The 20,161-nt window shown below is 42.9% G+C and overlaps 1 protein-coding gene across 3 annotated transcripts in view; it reads left to right on the top strand.

Moving 5' to 3' along the window:
* The window catches only part of LOC141164392 (A disintegrin and metalloproteinase with thrombospondin motifs 2-like), an 837,082-nt gene that overhangs the window by 436,898 nt on the left and 380,023 nt on the right, over nt 1–20,161 (top strand). The window lies entirely within an intron of this gene.

The following is a 20,161-nucleotide window of genomic DNA, read 5'->3' as shown; positions in this document are numbered from 1 at the left end:
AGCATTTATAGCTGCAAGTCACTTTGGATAAGTCTCTATGAGCTTGCCACTGGGATTTTTGCCCATTACTCAAGGCAAAATTGCTCCAGATTCTTCAAGTTAGATGGATTCCTCTGGTGAACAGCAATCTTCAAGTCTAACCACAGAATCTCAATTGGATTAAGGTCTGCTATTTAACTAGGCCACTCTAAAACATCTATACGTTTCCCCTTAAATCACTCGATTGCAGCATTAGCAGTATGCTTTGAGTCATTGTCTTTTTGGAAGGTGAACCTCCGTCCCAGTCTCTAACAGGTTTTGCTCAAGAATATCCCTGTATTTCGGACCATCCATTTTCCACTCAACTCGGACCATTTTCTCTGTCCCAGCTGCTGAAATTCATCCCCACAGCATGATGTTGCCACCACTATGTTTCACTGTGGAGATGGTGTTCATGGGGTGAAGAGCTATGTTGGTTTTGGCGCCAGACATAGGGTTTACCTGGGTGGCCAAAAAGTTCAATTTTGGTCTCATCTGACCACAGCACTTCCTCGATTCATTTGGGGAGTCTCTCACATGTCTTTTGTCAAACTCAAAAACGAGCTTTACAATTTGTGTGTGTAAGTAAAGGCTTTTCTCTGCCCACTCTTCCATAAAGGCCACCTCTATGGAGAGTATAGCTTATTGTGGTCATATGGACAGATACTCCAGTCTCTGCTTGGGAACTCTTCAGCTCCTTCAGGGTTACTTGTACTCTCTGTGCTGCCTCTCTGATTAATGCCCTCCTTGCCCTAGGCTAAGAACTTTGGAAGGGGGCCCTCTCTTGGCAGGTTTGTTGTGATACCATGTTCTTTCTATTTGATGATAATGGATTAGATGGGGGGTCATCAGAGATTGGGCTATTTTTTATAACCCGACCCTTGGTCTTCATGGTGAGGTTTGGCTAGTGGTGCCTCTTGCTTAATGGTGTTGCAGCCTCTGTGGCCTTTTAGAAAAGGTGTGTATCTACTGACAGACCATGTGACACTTAGATTGCACACAAGTGGACTCCCTTTCGCTAAGCATGTGACTTATGAAGGTCATTTGCTTGCACCAGAAATTTTTAGGGGCTTGATTAATTTATGCCTATATTTTTCTCACTTCACTTCACCAACTTAGACTATTTAGTGCTGATGCATCACACTGAAATCTGATTACGAAAATATTTAAACTCAGGTTGTAATGTAACAAAATACAAGGGGGTGAATGCAGGTGCATCTCACTAAATTAGAATATCATCAAAAAGTTAATTTATTTCAGTTCTTCAATACAAAAAGTGAAGCAAATATATTATATAGAGTCATTACAAACAGAGTGATCTATTTCAAGTGTTTATTTCTGTTAATGTTGATGATTATTTCTTACAGCCAATGAAAACATAAAAGTCATTATCTCAGTAATTTGGAATAATTAAAAAAAAATACCTGCAAATGCTTCCTTAGCATTTAAAAAGGTCCCTTAGTCTGTTTCAGTAGGCTCCACAATCATGAGGACGACTGCTGACTTGACAGATGTCCAGAAGGCAGTCATAGACACACTAAGTGAATGCAAAGTAAATTTTGCATTCCATTTGGAAATCAAGGTCCCAGAGTCTGTAGGAAGAGTGGAGAGGCACACAATCCAAGCTGCTTGAGGTCTAGTGTGAAGTTTCCACAATCAGTGATGGTTTGGGGAGCCATGTCATCTGCTTGTGTAGGTACACTGTGTTTTATCAAGACCAAAGTCAGCACAGCTGTCTACCAGGAAATTTTAGAGCACTTCATGCTTCCCTCTGCCGACAAGCTTTTTGGAGATGGAAATTTCATTCTCCAGCAAGACTTGGCACCTGTCCACACTGCCAAAAGTATTAATACCTGGTTTAAAAACAACAGTTTCACTGTGCTTGATTGGCCAGCAAACTCACCTGACCTTAACCCCATAGAGAATGTATGGGGTATCGTCAAGAGGAAGATGAGACACCAGACCCAACAATGCAGATGAGCTGAAGGCTGCTATAAAAGCAACCTGGGCTTCCATAACACGTCAGCAGTGCCACAGGCTAATCGCCTCCATGCCACGCGGCATTGATGCAGTAATTGATGCAAAAGGAGTATTGAGTGCATTTACTGAACATACATTTCAGTAGGCCAACATTTCGGATTTGAAAAACATTTTTCTAGCTGTTGTTATAAAGTATTCTAATATACTGAGATAATGACTGGTGTTTTCATTGACTGTAAGCCATAATCATCAACATTAACAGAAATAAACACTTGAAATAGATCACTCTGTTTGTAATGATTCTATATGAGTTTCACTTTTTGTATTGAAGAACTGAAATAAATTAACTTTTTGATGATATTCTAATTTAGTGAAATGCACCTGTACTTTCACAAGCCAATGCATGTACCGTATTTTTCGGACTATAAGACGCACCGGACCATAAGATGCACCTAGATTTTAGAGAAAGGAAAATAAAAAAAAAATGTAAGCGAAAAATGTGGTCATGATGCCCTGTTAAGGGGGAGGGGGTCTGCTGCTGACACTGTTATAGGGGTAATGTCCCCCAATTCTGTTAATATCCCCCATCCTGGTATATATAGCCCTCTCCTTCCTGTTATACGTTGCTCTCATCCCCATCCTGATATGCATGGCACCCAATCCCCCATCCTGATATGCATGGCCCCCCTCATCCCTCTTCCTGGTATGTATTGCACCCTTCATCCTGGTATGTATGCCCCCCCACACCCTTCCTGGTATGTATGGCACCTTCATCCCTCTTCCTGGTTTGTATGGCACCTTCATTCCTCTTCCTGGTATGTATGGCACTCTGCATCCCTGTATGTATGGCCCCCTCATTCTGGTATGTATTGCACTCTTCATCCCTGTATGTATGGCCCCCCTCATGCCTCATCCCTATAAGTATGACCCCCTCATGCCTCATCCCTGTATGTATGGCCCCCCTCATCCTTGTATGTATGGCCCCCCTCATCCCTGTATGTATGGCCCCCCTCATCCTGGTATGCTTGGCACCCCCTGATCCCCGTCGCGCTGCACAGAAAAAAATGAACAATTATACTCTCCTCCAGTGCTGTGTCCAGCTCTGGGAGTGGTGAATATTCATGGTCTTTAATAGCGGGCACGCTGACAGCCAAGCGCAGCAGGAGCCGCGCTTCTGCTACAGTGTGCGCGCTATTAGGGAGAATGGCTGGCCACTGCTCCCCACGCACACAGTCCCGGCGTGGGGAGCAGCGACTATTCCGGCACAGAGCGGGACACAGCGCTGGAGGAGAGAGGAGGTAAGTATAATTGTTTATTTTTTTTCTGTGCAGCGCGACAGGGATTAGGGGGTGCCAAGCATACCAGGACGAGGGGGGCCATACATCTAGGGATGAAGGTTGCCATACATACCTGGAAGAAGGATGAATTGTGCCATACATACCAGAAGCCACTTCAGGCACAGTGTGCTGGCTATTAAGGAAAATGAATATTCGCTGCTCCCCCACAACTCCCACCACCCACAGCCACAGTATTTATGTATATCGGACTATAAGACGCAAATTTTGGAGGAAAAAAGTGCGTCTAATAGTCCGAAAAATACAGTATTTGGTCCATGAAAATTATAAAATGATGCTTTAGGATATACCGCATACTTTTAAAAATGTTATACCACTGATCACTTAACACATTTTTCATGGGAACTTAGTTGACTCAAAAATAAAGCAAAAGAGGAGCATATAGTGAAACTATAGAGGGTCACAGTGTACAAAAACAAAACCAGAACAAAAACTCTGCCTCGTGTATGTGTATATGATTTCCCATATCCATCAAAAATTAAGTTTTATTAATTTTGGGAATGTTTATTAATTTTTGATGGATATGAGAAGTTATATCAGATAAGAATCGTGGTAATCTTTTTCTGTCTTATCTGTATACATCTAATGCTGTGGCTATTGGTTTTGTGTGCATCATGCCTTGTAGAGTATCACTATTTTGAACACCATTGCTTTGCATGCTTCTTTTGATAAGGATTATTATTAACCTGAATACTGTTGTTTTTACATGCGGCATGCTTTAATTATTGCCTTATTGATTAACCTTTTTGTACCAGCACTTCTGGTGATATGTACCTCCGAATTAGTAATACTTTTTGGTAATTAGGGTATTTTTATAACTAATAAATAAAGTTGCACTCTGTTTTTTTTAACGCTAGAGCGTGTAAACATGAAATACAGTGGTGACCAAAAGTTTTGCATTTGTTTTAAAAGTGTGATTATTCCTGTCTGGTTGTTGTGATGCCATTTTCATGGTGATTAATTGAAAGTGCTTGAAGTTGTCATCATGCAAGACATTAATTTTACCCGAAATGCTTTTGAAAATAGGTATGGTCATTTAATTAAAGAAAGTTTACTACTAAAAGTTTTGCATATACTATTTATTGATCACAACATAGAGAGTAATTCATTATTTACAATGCCATAACTTAGTATTTTGTAGCATAACCTCTTGCTTTAATTACTGCACCCCACCGACGGGGCATTGAAGCCACTAGGGTATTCAAGATATCTTGAGGGATCTTGCTCCATTCCATTTGCAAACAATTAATCTTTATTACTGTGGATACGGGCCCCAACTCGTCACCCTAACTCATGCCAACGGTGCTCTATAGGGTGTAAATCAGGTGATTGGCTTGGCCATTGCAACAGGCGAACATTTTTTTTTACTAACCAATTTTTGACTAAATTGGATTTGTGCTTATGGTCATTGTCTTGCTGGAATTTCCATCCCCTATCTACTTTAGTTTTACCATGTGGCAGCTTTACATTCTCCAGTATATCCGTGTACATGGTAGCATTCATATTTCCAACAATTCTATACAGAGGGCCAATGGCAGATGCTGAAAAGCAGCCCCAAACCATGACATTGCCACCACCATGTTTCACTGTAGGTGTTTGGTACCTTACACCATTATGTTTTCCAATTGGGCAGTATATGTAGTGCTTGCCATCACTACCAAACAGATTGAACTTGGATTCATCCGACCACAACACCTTAGACCAATCTGTCTCTTTCCATTGGCTGAGTTCTTTGGCAAACTGAAGTCAGACCTTCCGGTTCTTTGCAGAGATGAAAGGCTTCTTGACTGGAACTCGTGCATTCAACTCTACTGCTCTTAGCTGTCACTCCACAGTTTGGCGACTCATTTTGACCCCATATTCTTCGTTCATTTTGTACAAAATCGGTATAGCACTTTTATGGACAACAGATACTGACTTTTCCTTAGTAATGTGATCAACTCTGGAGGAAGTTTTCCGTGGTCGTCCACTTCTAGGTTTGTCAGCTGTTCCATAACTTTATTTTTCTTTCTTTAATATATGTGACACTTGACTCTGAGAACAGTTGAATTCTATAGCTACCTCTTTCTGGCTTTTGCCTGACTTCACTCTCAGAATAATAAGCTTCCTGACATCTGGTGATAAATTTGGATTTGTCTTTGCTGTTTTTTAACCAAAAAGCACACACACAAAAAATTTAGGAAAAATTCGACTACCCATGACAAAATATGCAAAACATTTGGTCCAGCAGATGTTTAAAACTAACACATAAAGGGATAAAACAATGTCAAGCACAATTTTCGTCCTTATAGCTGACAACCATTTGCTTCCGGTTTACTAAAATCACCAGGAAAATGGCATCACAACAACCAGACAGAAGTAATCACTCTTGCAAATATGCATATAAGTAATAATTAAGCAATTCAAAAGTAAAATATAAATTATCATTTGTTTTCAAGGCACATTTGCGCCTGAGCCTAGTTTGTGCTGGAACTTTTTATGAGAAAACCTCCAAGAACACAATGTCTTAAAGGACATTCCAAGGCTGTCTGTCATCCTAGCCTTGATTTCCTTCACTGAAATTAACAACAGTATGATTTGATAAAGCTGCTATATAACAAGCAATATAATATATTGACAAATTCTAGATTATAAAATCTGCATTGAGTTTTTTCTTCATCAGCTCCCTCCTTTTGTTTTTACATAAACACCTTTATCAAAGACAAATAAATTATAACCAATAGATGCTTTTTTTGAGCTGGAAGTTCACTTTGTGCAAATAAACAAAACACAAAGCATAAAATTATGTTAACCCCTTAAGGACGGAGCCAATTATGTCTTTAAAAGGGTTGTCCACAACTATTCAAAATAGTCCAATGTGTTTTTATGATGAAAAGAAGCTTCTTTCTAATTACCTCCCGCTACTGTTTCTGCCTGTGAGCGGCGCTATCACTGGCCACTCACAGGCAGCACGTGACCCCCTCACTGACGTCACATCAAGTAAGGTGTGACTCAGTGCTGGGGTCCCCGCGGTGGCTGCTGGGTTGTGGGTGGGGTTACCCCGCGCTTCAAACCCAGCATCCACCGCGTGTTTTCCCAATGAATGGGGAGAGGGAGAGTGCGCGGTGGATGCTGGGTGTGACGCGGGGGTAACCACACCCACAACCCAGCAGCCACCGTGGAATGCGGAAGAGGGACCATCAGCTGCAGCCTGGACTTGTCGTGACATCAGCGGATGTCAGAGCCGGCTGCAGCCGGGGGTCACGTCATACCTGTGAGCGGCTAGTGATAGCGCCACTCACAGGCAGAAACAGCAGAGGGAGGTAATTAGAAAAAAGCTTCTTTTCATCATAAAAACACATTGGGCTATTTTGAATAGTTGTGGACAACCCTTTAAAGACATAATTGGCTCCGTCCTCAAGGGGTTAACATATTTCTATGCTTTGTGTTTTGTTTATTTGCACAAAGTGAACTTCCAGCTCAGAAAAGCATCTATTGGTTATAATTTATTTGTCTTTGATAAAGGTGTTTATGTAAAAACAAGCCCCTTTAATGACCAAGCCAAATTTTACAATTCTAACCAGTGTCTCTTTATGAGTTAATAATTCTGGAACGCTTCAACGGATCCCATTGATTCTGAGATTATTTTTTCATGACATATTGTACTTCATGATAGTGCTAAATTTCTTTGATATGACTTGCGTTTACTTGAAAAAAATGGAAATTTGGCAAAAAATTTTAAAATTTGGCAATTTTCAAACTTTGATTTCTTATATCCTTAAATCAGAGAGATATGTTGCACAAAATAGTTAATAAATAACATTTCCCACATGTCTACTTTACATCAGCACAATTTTTTAAACAATTATTTTTTTGTTAGGAAGCTATAAGGGTTAAAAGTTGACCAGCGATTCATTTTTCCAGCAAAATTTTCAAAACCATTTGTTTAGGGACCACACCACATTTGAAGTGAATTTGAGGGGCCTTTATGACAGAAAATACCCAAAAGTGACACCATTCTAAAAACGGCACCTCGCAAGGTGCTCAGAACCACATTCAAGAAGTTTATTGAGCCTTCACGTGCTTCACAGGAACTGAAGCATCGTGAAAGGAAAAAATGAACATTTAACTTTTTTTCACAAAATGTTTCCTTCAGACCCAATTTTTTAATATTCACAAGAGTTAAAAGGGAAAATGGACCCTAAAATTTGTTGTGCAATTTCCCCTGAGTACGCTGATACCCCATATGTGGCGTAAACCACTGTTTGGGCTCACGGCAGGGTTCAGAAGGGAAAGAGAACTTTTTGACTTTTTGAATGCAAAAATGTCTGGAATCGAGAGCGAATGCCATGTTGCGTTTGGAGAGCCCCTGATGTGCCTAAACAGTGGAAACCCCCCACAAGTGACCCCCCCATTTTGGAAACTAGATCCCTCCTGGAACTTCTCTAGATGTGTGATCAGCACCTTGAACCGACAAGTGCTTCACAGAAGTTTATAACGTAGAGCCGTGAAATTAAGAAATCAATTTTTTTTCCACAAAAATGTACTTTTGGCCCCAATTTTTTTATTTTCACAAGGTTAACATGAGAAAATGGACCCCAAAATATGTTGTGCAATTGCACTGATATCCCATATGTAGGGGAAAACTATTGCTTGGGTGCAGGCAGGGCTTGGAAAGGAAGGAGTGATGTTGGGAATGCATACTTTGATGGAATGGTCTGCGGGTGTTTGAAGAGCCCCTGATGGGCCTAAACAGTGGAAAACCCCGACAAGTTACCCCATTTTGGAAACTGCACCCCTTTAGGATTTTATCCAGGGGTTTAGTGAGCATTTTAAACCCACAGGTGCTACACAGAATTTGGACATTAGGTCGTCATATTGAAAATTTTCATTTTTTTCACAAAAATGTAGTTTTAGCCCCAAATTTGTAATTTTTACAATGGATAATAGGAGAAAACGGACACCATAATTATGCATTCCGAATGCGATGATGCCCCATATGTCATCAGAACTTACTGTTAGACCACATGTCAGTGCTGAGAAGGAAGGAGCACTATTTGGCTTTTGGAGCATAGATTTTGGTAGAATAGTTTGTGGGCGACATTTGCGGAGCCCTGAAGGTGTCAGAACAGCAGAAAAACCCCAAAAGTGACCTCATTGTAGAAATTACACATCTCAATTAATTAATCTATGACTGCAATGCCTATTATGAAACATCCATGACAGGCTTTATTCTGGCGAATTCCAAATATGGCAGTTTAGTGCCTATACATTGTGCCCCCATAAAGTGTAATGCCCCCATACATTTCTCCTGGTGACACACACCCCATGAATTGCTAAGTGCTCTCCCCGCTACAATAATGCCAAACATGTGGCCGCTTACTGCGGTTTAGGCACAGTGTGGCTCAGAAGGAGGGGGGCATTTGTATTTCGGAGCGCAGAATTCACTGGGTTTTATTTAAGGGGATGGGCGCCATGTTGCTTTTCCAGAGTCTTTGTTCTACCAGTAACGTGGGACCCCCTATAGTTTCAGTGACAGATGACAGACCTGAGAGGGGGCTGGTTTTGTTTGGGATAAATTAGGGGTTTTATTGGTAACATTTTGGGTTACATAATTTTTGATTTGCTTCCAGAATAAGACTGGATTGCCAGTCTATGCTGAGCACTTAGGTCGGAGTTTCCGTGTAAATCCCACAAAAATGTGATTCAGACGAAACCCCCAACGGAACTAACCACCATAATAAGTCTGCTTCGGTGGTCTCCATCCTTTTAGGCGTGTACAGATCTGTGGTTGTCCTCACTTGTGCGCTAAAAAAAAACCTAAAATGATGGGACATCGCCGAAACAGAGACCAGTCCAAAGGGACTCCATCGGCCTCATAAGTGAGTGGCTCCATGAGTTTTTTATCTGAATTGCGGTTTGGGTGAATTTACACAGAAACCCCAACGTAAGCGCTCAGTGGAGAGCGTAGGATAAACATGAGCCGAGCCTTATTCTGATTTTTTTGGAGGCAGAATGAAGAAATAGACAACAGTACCAGAATACTCCTTATTTTTATTTTTGCGCAGTTCACTGTGCAATATAAGTGATGAGGCGGATTTATTCTTCGGGTCGGTGTGATTACAGCGATACCAGATTTGTGTGTTTTTTTTTAGGTTTTGCTGCTATCACACAGTAAAAATGCTTTTTTTTAATAAAAAGTAGTTATTTTAGTCACCATATTCTGAGAGCTGTAACTTTTTTATTTTTTGGTGAACAGATCTGTATGACAGCTTATTGTTGGCGGGACGAGTTGCAGATTTTTTTGGTACCATTTTGGGGCACATAGTAATTTTTGACTGCTTTTTATTCTGATTTTTTAGACACAGAATGAAGAAAAACCAGTAATTCAGTTATTTTTTTTAGTTTTTGCTCCTAACACCATGTGGTAAAAGTGATAAGACAAATTTGTTCATCGGAGGGGTACGATTACAGCAATACTAGTTTTTTTTTTTTCTTATGCTTTGCTATTTTTACAGACTAAGGCAATGTGCCCACGATGCAGAAATGCTCTGGATTTTTCCTGAGTGTTTCTGCATCTCCCTGGCAGAAAAAATGCATGCGGATTGTACATGCGGATTGTACATGCGGATTGTACATGCGTTTTTTCCTGCAAGGGACAAGCGGATGTCAAGCGTTCTTCACATGCATTTCCGCATGCGGGTTGACAAGCGCTTTCCAAGCGATTTTAGCATCACTTGGAAAGTGCTTGTCATCTTGGTCACACTATATAAATCCATGCAAACGGCAAGGATTTATATAGTGTGACCCCAAAGAATGGTTAAAAATAAAAAAATAAATCTATACTTGCCTTCCGATGGCCCCCGCAGTCTTGCTTCGCTCCGTCCTGGCTGCCGGCAGATCGCAGTACACTACACTGAAGGACCTGCCGACGTCAGCATCGCGTGACCCGTCACATGACTATGACGTCAGCGCAGTTCCTTCAGTCCACCGCGATCAGCCGGCATGGGAGGACGAGCGCAGCGGGGGCCATCAGAAGGTAAATATGATATTTATTTTTTATTTTATTCTTTTTTTTCACAGTTTCTATGGTACCCGGGTCCGGAGGAGAGTCTCCTGTCCTCCACACCCGGGTACCATCTGCACATTGGAGCACATGGAATGCGCATCTACATATACAGTGATGCGGATTCCATGCGTTCCAATGCAAGTCAATGGTGGCGAAAACGCAGCGCTTCCGCAAAATAATTGGTAGTGCTGCGTTTTTTTCCGCAATGATAACCCTCAGCGGAAATTTCCGCAGCATGTGCACAGCACATGCGGATTATCATTGGGGAATATGGCAGGCCTTCTAACATGCGTTTTTTAAGCGTTTCTGCAGCGTTTTTGCCGCTGCGGAAACGCTTAAAAAGCGCATCGTGGGCCCACAGCCTAAAAACAGTATTTTACAAAAATGAATTTGATTTTGCATTGTCACATTCTGAGAGCTGTAACTTTATTTTTTTGCCGAATGAGTCAATTATGGCTTGTTTTTTGCGGGACGGTTTGGCGTTTTTATTTCTAGATTTTTTTTTTTACATACAACTATTTGATCGCTTTTTATTTACTTTTTTGTGAGTCAGTATGATGAAAAAGCGTAATTTTTGGCGTGTTTTTTTTATTTATTTTTTTTTTAGGCTTTCACCAAACGGCCTAATTAATGTGACAGTTTTATCGAGCGGGTCGTTCCAGATGTGACAATACCAATTATGTGTACGTTTTTTCATTGATTTTTATTTTATCACAAGCGCTGCATTTTGAGTGGCAAAACGGATTTGTGTGCACGTCTTTGTGTGTTTTCTTTTTACTTTTTTACATATTTTATATAACTTTTTTTTTACTTTTTCACTATGTCCCACTGTGGGACATGTGTAATTCTCACTTTTATTGCTGATCTCATACTCTGCAGTACTACTGTACTGCAGAGTATAAGACCTGTCAGTGAGTCACTGACTCAGCCTGACTCTGCCTGTGAGACCCAGCTTATTGCTGGATCTCACAGGCCACCGTACCCTGGGATCATCACATGATCTCAGGATGCCATGGTAACCATCAGGACCCGCGATTCTTATCGCGGGAGTCCGATGGTTACTAAGGGGGTCTTGCGACCCCCTTGTAAGCACTTAAATATCGCTGTCACAATTGACAGCGGTATTTCAGGGGTTAATCGGCCCTAATCGGCATCTAAACTGGCTGGGGCCGATACTGCAGGGTGTCAGCTGTCATAAATAGCTGACACCAGCAGGAATCACCGCCGCCGGGCGGCGCTATACACTTATGACATTACTAGATGGTGGCCCGATTCTAACGCATCGGGTATTCTAGAATATGTATGCGGCCGACCGGGCGCAATTAGCTGAGCGGTGTTTAAATTTGGCGCCAAAATCGCTGATTGGTCGCGGCCGGCAAATGCGACCAATCAGCAAAGCGGTGTTTAAATTTGGCGGCAATATCGGTGATTGGTCGCGGACGGAGGCCGCGACAAATCAGTGAACCGTGTTAGTGAGGACTGGAGAGCGTGTTTAAATTTGGCGCCAAAATCGCTGATTAGTCGCAGCCTGCAAACGTGGCCAATCAGCAGAGGGGTGTTTAAATTTGGCGCCAAAATCAATGATTGGTCGCGGCCAATCAGCAGAGCGGTGTTTAAATTTGGCGCCAATACTGCTGATTGGTCGCGGCCTGCAAACGCGACCAATCAGCAGAGGGGTGTTTAAATTTGGCGCCAAAATCAATGATTGGTCGCGACCGGCGGTCGCGACCAATCAGCAGAGCGGTATTTAAATTTGGCGCCAATACTGCTGATTGTTCGCGGCCGGCGACCGCGAGCAATCAGCAGAGCAATGCAGAGCGGGGTTTAAATTTGGCGCCAGTCTCGCTGATTGGTCGCGGACGGCCGGCCACCGCGACCAATCAGCAGAGCGGCGTTTAAATTTGCTGCCCATATCGGTGATTGGTCGCGGCCGGCCATCGCGAACAATCAGCAGAGCGTTGTTTAAATTTTGCGCCAAAATCACTGATTGGTCGCGGCCAATCAGCAGAGCGGGGTTTAAATGTGGCGCCAATAATGCTGATAGGACGTGACCGCGACCAATCAGCAGAACGGGGTTTAAATTTGGTGCCAATCAGCAGAGCATTGTTTAAATTTTGCGCCAAAAGCGCTGATTGGTCGCGGCCGGCCACCGTGACCAATCAGCAGAGCGGGGTTTAAATGTGGCGCCAATAATGCTGATTGGTCGCGGCCGGCCACCGCGACCAATCAGCAGAGCGGGGTTTAAATTTGGCGCCAATACTGCTGATTGGTCGCGGCCGGCGACCGCGAGCAATCAGCAGAGCAATGCAGAGCGGGGTTTAAATTTGGCGCCAGTCTCGCTGATTGGTCGCGGACGGCCGGCCACCGCGACCAATCAGCAGAGCGGCGTTTAAATTTGCTGCCCATATCGGTGATTGGTCGCGGCCGGCCATCGCGAACAATCAGCAGAGCGTTGTTTAAATTTTGCGCCAAAATCACTGATTGGTCGCGGCCAATCAGCAGAGCGGGGTTTAAATGTGGCGCCAATAATGCTGATAGGACGTGACCGCGACCAATCAGCAGAACGGGGTTTAAATTTGGTGCCAATCAGCAGAGCATTGTTTAAATTTTGCGCCAAAAGCGCTGATTGGTCGCGGCCGGCCACCGTGACCAATCAGCAGAGCGGGGTTTAAATGTGGCGCCAATAATGCTGATTGGTCGCGGCCGGCGACCGCGACCAATCAGCAGAGCGGCGTTTAAATTTGCCGCCCATATCGCTGATTGGTCGCGGCCGGCCACCGCGACCAATCAGCAGAGCGGGGTTTAAATTTGGCGCCAATAATGCTGATTGGTCGCGGCCGGCGACCTCAACCAATCAGCAGAGTGGTGTTTAAATTTTACTTCCATATCGCTGATTGGTCGCGGGCGTCGACCGCGACCAATCAGTGTCTTATTAGTGAGGACCGGGGAGCGGCGCTGCTTGTACGGCTGCTTCCGCTGCGAGAAGCCAGGAGATGAGCGGCTGCTCGCAGCAGAAGCATCCCGACCGGCGGCGCCACTCCCCGGTCCTCCGTTCACACTTGCCGTCCGGAGATCAGCGGGCCCGACGTTAGCCGCATGGAGGTGAGCGGCGCCGCCTGTCGGGGTACTTGTGCTGCCAGCAGTGGGGAGATGAGCGGCCGCTCCCCGGCCCTCCCTTGACACCCTAGCCGCATGGAGGTCAGCAGCGCCGCCGGTCGGGGTCCTTCTGCTGCTAGCGGTCGGGAGATGAGCGCCTCGCGCCGGTCATCTCACCGCTGCATCGCCGCTGACCTCCGTCCTGCAGAAGAGCCGCTAACGGCCGCCATCTTTTTCTGAAATCCCGCGTCGCTGATTGGCTGCGCCCGGACCAATCAGCGACGCGGGATTTCCTGGACAGACAGTCACAGTCAGACGTGCTTCTGCTGAAGTGATGAAATCAGTGTGTCGCCTTACTTATTCTTGTCTGTGATTGCCGTGCACCACGTATCATACACTTAGCTGTAATTCTACAATTACTCTAACACCTGATGTTAGAACACAACTCAAAGGTCAAATTGGCTGCATGTAAAAGCCCGCCAACATTAAACTAGTGTCTTTACCAGGACCTACTAATATTTCTACTAAAAAGAGTTTCACTAGATGAAAAGATCAAGCATTTTAAACAAAGCTTGAAGAAACTCCTGTTTAGAGAAGCCCCCAGCAGCAGTAGTTAGCACATGGCTACACACCCATCCGTCAGATATTTTATTTCTCTTACAGTGACATGATGTAGTTGAAATAAACCTTTGTCCATCCATATGGTGTTGGAGAGCTTTAGAAGAGAAACAGAAAAGGCTCCTGATGGAAGGCTGCCAGAATAAAATGTTTTAGTCCTTTAGTCAAAAATGCAGCTGGCTGGGTAGGAAAATAAACATGGGTCAACAGATAACCACTTGGTGTCAATAGCTTGGGGTGAGGGTCTCATGCTGGCAGAGAAGCGGAATTTTATTATGAGACCACAAATGTCCATGTCAAAACAATTAAGTAAAGTTTTCCTCACTGCAGATTCCTGGTCAGAAGAGGCTTGTGGGCAGTGGGAGGCATGGATCCAGGTGGTCCTTCCTTCTACCTTAAGGAGCTTGAGTACCTGGTAAGGCTTATCCCATCTAAGCTGCAGAGATCCAGGTGTCTTTACACCATAGCAAAATTACCAGAGGTAGATTTGAGTCTGGCTTTTAGGCAAATCAGTTAGTGCACGTTGTACATGCACAACATAATGGGCCCGTTGCATCAAAGTTTTCACACCAGAACTCTGGCGTAAAAGCTTTGAAAAGTCATAAAATGTAGGCGCAACTGAGAGCTGCACCTAAAGTTTCTCCCAGCTCTGAAAAAATGGCTGGTGAGGGATGGAGACGGGCGATGGACGTTTGTTAAATTGACAATGACCGGCATCGCTCGCTGTGCCACAAATCTTATCCATGTGAGACTATAAGATTACTGGCGTAGTTCACACAGATGTGCATGCCACTCGTCCAATGTTCCTGATTCAGGAAGAGAATAGAATCGAATTTGTTCTAGAAATTTTCGCTAATAGCAAAGATCCAATTGTCACAGGTGATTTGAACAAAAATTTTATTTATTTAAAATAAGCGTTTTTGATCAGATAACACACAAACAGCACACTGACCTATGTTATTCAATAGGTTCGTTCAGATGAATAATTTTTCTCTGCCTGACCATCCTTGAGAAAAGAAATTGCACATTGGACTATTCTCTTCTGAGTCTCGGATAAGACTCACACATTCAAGTCTATGGGGGCAAAAAAAAAAGAATCAGATCCCACATAGAACATCCAAGTGGCAGGCACAAATGGATCATGGTCAAAAAATGGCAATCTGATGGAGCCAGAGTGGAATTCAACATATAAACCCAAATATAAAATGCAGTGGGGAAAATAAGTATTTGATACACTGCCAATTTTGCAAGTTTTCCCACCTACAATAAATGGAGAGGTGTGTAATTTTTATGGTAGATAGATTTCAACTGTGAGAGACAGAATCTAAAAATAAAAACCAGAAAATCACATTGTATGAAATTAAATAATTAAATTGCATTTTATTGCATGAAATAAGTATTTAATCACCTACCAACCAGCAAGAATTCTTGTTCTCACAACCTTATTAGTTTTTCTTTTAGTAGCCCTCCTACTCTGCACTCATTACCTGTATTAATTGCACCTATTTGAACTCATTGCCTGTAGAAAAGGCATGTGTCCACACACACACAATCAATCACGCTCCCACCTCTCCACCATGGCCAAGACTAAACAGCTGTCTAAGGACACCAGGGACAAAATTGTAGACCTACACAAGGTTGGAAGGAATGGGCTACAGGTCAATAGGCAAGCAGCTTGGTGATAAGGCAATAACTGTTGGCTCAATTATTAGAGAGTGGAAACACAAGATGACAGTCAGGCTTCCTCAGTCTGGGGCTCCATGAAGGATCTCGCCTCATGGGAGTAAGGATGATTCTGAGAAAGGTTTGGAATCAGCCCAGAACTACACAGGAGGACCTGGTCAGTGACCTGAAGAGAGCTGGGACTACAGTCTCAAACATTAACGTTCGTAACACACTATGCTGTCATGGATTAAAATTCTGTAGGGCATGCAAGGTCCCCCTGCTCATGCCAGCAAATGTCCAGGCCCATTTGAAGTTCTTCAATGACCATCTGGATGATCCAGAGGAGGCATAGGAGAAAGTCATGTGGTCAGGCGAGACTAAAATAGAACTTTTTGGTATCAATGCCACTCTCCGTGTTTGGAGGAAGAAGAAGGATGAGTACAGCCCCAAGAACACCGTCCCAACCGTGCAGCATGGTGGGGGAAACATCATACTGTGGGGGTGTTTTTCTGCAAAGAGGACATGCCGACTGCACCATAATAAAGGGAGGATGCATGTGGTCATATATAGTGAGATTTTGGCTAACAACCTCCTTTCCTCAGTAAGAACATTGAAGATGGGTCATGGCTGGGTCTTCCAGCATGACAATGACCTGAAACACACAGCCAGGGCAACTGAGGGGTTGCTCATAAAGAAGCATTTCAAAATCCTGAAGTGGCCTAGCCAGTCTCCAGACCTGAACCCAATAGAAAACCTTTGGAGGGAGCTGAGACTCAATTTTGCCCAGTGACAGCCCAAAACCTGAAAGATCTGGAGAAGATCTGTATGGAGGAGTGGGCCAAAATCCTTGCTGCAGTGTGAGTGCAAACTTGGTCAAGAATTACATAAAACGTCTGACCTGTATTGTATGAAAGACTTATTTCATGCAATAAATGCAAATTAATTATGTAAAAATCATACAATATGATTTTCAGTTTTTTTATTTTTAGATTCTGTCTCTCACAGTTGTGTACTTGCAATAAAAATTACAGACCTCTCCATTCTTTGTAGGTGGGATAACTTGCAAAATTTGCAGTGTATCAAATACAGTATTGTTCAAAATAATAGCAGTGTGTTCAAAAACATGAGTTAGGCTGTGTACCCACTATGCGTTTTTTAAGCGATCCGCAGCGGCAATTCCGCTGCTGAAACGCTTAAAAAACGCTTGGTAGAAGGTCTGCCATGTTCCCCAATGATAATCCGCATGTGCTGTGCACATGCTGTGGAAATTTCCTCTGCGGATTAGCATTGCGGAAAAATCCGCAGCACTACCAATTATTTTGCGGAATCGCGGCATTTTCACCGCCATTGACTTGCATTGGACCGCATCACATCCGCATCACTACATATGCACATGCGGATATCATGCGGTTCAATGTGTGGATGGTACCTGGGTTTGGAGAAGAGGAGACTCTCCTCCAGACCCGGGTACCTGTAAAAAAAAAAAAAGAATAAAATAAAAAATATACATTATACTCACCTTCTGATTGCCCCCGGTGTCCTTATCCGATCCGTCCTGGCTTGCCGGCAGCTCGCGATGGTCTAAAAGGACCTGCCATGATGTTATTTAGTCATGTGATGGGTCACGCGACTGCCGACGTCAGCGGTCGCGTGACTCGTCACATAACTAAATGACATCATGGCAGGTCCTTTTAGACCATCACGAGCTGCCGGCAAGCCAGGACGGATCGGATAAGGACACCGGGGGCCATTAGAAGGTAAGTATAATATTTAGTTTTTATTTTTTACCATTCTTTTACGGTCACACTATATAAATCCATGCCTGTTGCATGGATTTATATAGTGTGACCAAGTTGTCAAGCACTTTCCAAGTGATGCTAAAATCGCTTGGAAAGCGCTTGACAACCCGCATGCGGAAATGCATGTGAAAAACGCTTCACTTCCGCTTGTCCCTGGCAGGAAAAATGCATGTAAAATCCGCATGCGTTTTTTCTGCCAGGGAGATGCAGAAACGCTCAGGAAAAATACGGAGCATTTCTGCATCGTGGGCACATAGCCTTAAGCACAAAATCTTTGTACTAGTTTTTATTTTCATGCATTTGGAACATTGCACACTGTTTTCTAATACCAAACATGAAGATAAATGTATATAATTTTTAACTACTTTACATAAAATAACAAAAAATGAACATTGGGCTGTTCTAAAAAAATAGGAGTGTCTGTATTTGTCTTTACAAACTCACAATATGTACTCTTCTTTTTTGAGGATTTGCATTCCTGCAAATAACTAACCTAATATTTAGTTGTATACCCACAATTTTTTAGAACTGCTTCACATCTATGTTGCATGGAGTCAACCAACTTCTGGCACCTGTTAACTGTTATTCCATGATTTGACTACATCCCACAATTTTTTGCCATTTGTTGGCTTTGCCTCAGAAACTGCATTTATTTGATGTCACCCCACAAGTGTTCTATCGGATTAAGGTCCAGGGATTGGGCTGGCTACTCCATAACCTCAATTTTGTTGGACTGGAACCAAGATTTTGCTCATTTACTGGTGTTTTTAAGTCGTCTTGTTGAAACACCCATTTCAAGGGCATAGCCTTTTCAGCATAAGGCAACATGACCTCATCAAGTATTTTAATATATGCAAACTGGTCCATGATCCCTGGTGTGCACAAAATAGGTCCGGCACCATAGTAAGAGAAACATGCCCATATCATGATGCTTGCACCACCATGCTTCACTGTCTTCAGAGTGTATTGTGGCTTTAATGCAGAGTTTGGTGGTCGTCTGACAAACTGTCTGTGGCCCTTTGACCCAAAAAGAACAATTTTACTTTCATCAGTCCACAAAATGCTTCCCTGTTTTTCTTTAGGCCAGATGATGTGTTCTTTGGCAAATTGTATCTGCTTCAGTACATGTGTTTTTTTTAACAGTGTGACACTGCGGGGACTTCTTGCTAAGAGATTAGCTTCACACAAGCAACTTGAGACTGTCTTTGATCATCCTGGAGCTGATCATTGGCTGAGCCTTTGCGATTCTGGCTATTCTTCGATCCATTCGAATGGTAGTCTCCCGTTTTCTTCCACGTCTCTCTAGTTTTGCTTTCCATCTTAAACCATTGGAGATCATTTCAGCTGAACAGCCTATCATTGTCTGCACTTCTTTATAAGTTTTACCCTCTCCAATCAACTTTTTAATCAAAGTACGCTGTTCTTCTGAACAATGTCTCAAACGACCCATATTTCTCAGGCTTTCAAGGAGAAATGCATGTACAACATGTGATGGCTGCACCCTTAAATAAGGGCCACCTGATTTACACCTATTTCTTCACAGAATGATAGACCTCACTAATTGAACTCCACACTGCTATTATTTTGAACACACCCCCTTTCAATTAATTATTCAAATACACAGACTCAGAAACAAGCAGATCGTAAATGCTAAGTCTGTTGGCTTACTTACAATCTACCGCACCAACTGGTAAATTATTTTACATGTGGTAATATAATTTCTACCAAAAACAGTGATTAATCTGGTTAGTCATATTGGACTGTTATTATTTTGAACACTACTGTACTTATTTTCCCCACTGTATACATTTTTATCATTAACCTAGGAAAGTGTATTTCATCATATACATTTGGAAAATTAAAAAAAGTTATGGCTCTTGGAATAGGCAGAGGACAAAATGAAAAAGCAAACATTGGCTCTGGCAGGAAGAGGTTAATCAACTAGCCCATCTGATATCTGTCAGAATCAACAACAATTTAAGGTTATGTCTGCGTCACTTGACATTTTTGTCTCTTGCTGGGCTGTAGTAAGGAGTGACTGTTTTCGTCAAATTACTATACTATAATTAATTTCACTTTTCAAGATCTCTGCTTGCTGTCATTCAATAGGAAACTTCATCATTTACTGGCAGTGGATAAAAATCGGTCCTGGTCATGCAACAGACTCACAGAAGCAAGACCGAGCTTAGACTCATGACTAAAGCTGCTGTACGTTCTACAAATGTATTTTCCGTTAGGGTGTTCTTCGTGTGTGCAGCGTACTGCAGACGGGTGGCGCACTGACTAATATTTGTCAAAGTGCAGTCATATACCTGCTCCGTCTATTTTGAGGTTGACTCATTGCTTGTTTTAACGTGAAGTAGCTCCTCCGTCTGAGATGTGGATGAAAACATTGAGCTGAACGTTGATCTAGTCACGGTTTACAATTCTTTTTCCAATTCTGGATTAGTCTGGACTGTTACTATTTATCAGAGCTTGATCCCCTTGGCAGTTCATGAATCAACTCTTGGAAAGGGCTCAGCTGTAGGACAAGGTCTAAAGCCACCTGTATGAGTCGCTTCACCCATGTGACCAGTTTACTG

This window comes from Phyllobates terribilis, unplaced genomic scaffold (assembly GCF_046119375.1).
Source record: "Phyllobates terribilis strain yellow unplaced genomic scaffold, ASM4611937v1 Scaffold_10__3_contigs__length_209671492, whole genome shotgun sequence".
NCBI lineage: Eukaryota > Metazoa > Chordata > Amphibia > Anura > Dendrobatidae > Phyllobates > Phyllobates terribilis.
Note: the sequence above shows the minus strand (reverse complement) of the source record. Positions and strands in the feature narration are given on the sequence as shown.